This window comes from Physeter macrocephalus, chromosome 21 (genome assembly GCF_002837175.3).
Source record: "Physeter macrocephalus isolate SW-GA chromosome 21, ASM283717v5, whole genome shotgun sequence".
NCBI classification, from domain to species: domain Eukaryota; kingdom Metazoa; phylum Chordata; class Mammalia; order Artiodactyla; family Physeteridae; genus Physeter; species Physeter macrocephalus.
Genome location: NC_041234.1, coordinates 70078215 through 70079221, shown reverse-complemented (window position 1 = coordinate 70079221; position 1007 = coordinate 70078215).

Sequence of the window (1007 nt, the reverse complement as noted above, 5' to 3'; positions counted from 1 at the left end):
CTACAATCAAGATTACTCTACCCAGCAAGGATCTCATTCAGATTTGATGGAGAAATTAAAACCTTTACAGACAAGCAAAAGCTGAGAGAGTTCAGCACCACCAAACCAGCTTTACAACAAATGCTAAAGGAACTTCTCTAGGCAAGAAACACAAGAGAAGGAAAAGACCTACAAGAACAAACCTGAAACAATTAAGTAAATGGTAATAGGAATATACATATCGATAATTACCTTAAATGTAAATGGATTAAATGCTCCCACCAAAAGACACAGACTGGCTGAATGGATACAAAAACAAGACCCATATATATGCTGTCTACAAGAGACCCACTTCAGACCTAGGGGCACATACAGACTGAAAGTGAAGGAATGGAAAAAGATATTCCATGCAAATGGAAATCAAAAGAAAGCTGGAGTAGCAATTCTCATATCAGACAAAATAGACTTTAAAATAAAGACTCTTACAAGAGACAAAAAAGGACACTAAATAGTGATCAAGGGATCAATCCAAGAAGAAGATATAACAATTGTAAATATTTATGCACCCAACATAGGAGCACCTCAATATATAAGGCAAATATTAACAGCCATAAAAGGGGAAATCGACAGTAACACAATTATAGTAGGGTACTTTAACACCCCATTTTCACCAATGGACAGATCATCCAAAATGAAAATAAATAAGGAAACACAAACTTTAAATGACACATTAGACCAGATGTACTTAATTGATATTTATAGGACATTCCATCTGAAAGCAGCAGAATGCACTTTCTTCTCAAATGCACACAGAATATTCTCTAGGATAGATCACATCTTGGGTCACAAATTGAGCCTTGGTAAATTTAAGAAGATTGAAAACATATCAAGCATTTTTTTCTGAGAACAACGCTATGAGATTAGAAACAAATTATAGTGGAAAAAATGTAAAAAACCCAAACACATGGAGGCTAAGCAATACATTACTAAATAACCAAGAGATCACTGAAGAAATCAAAGAGGAAATC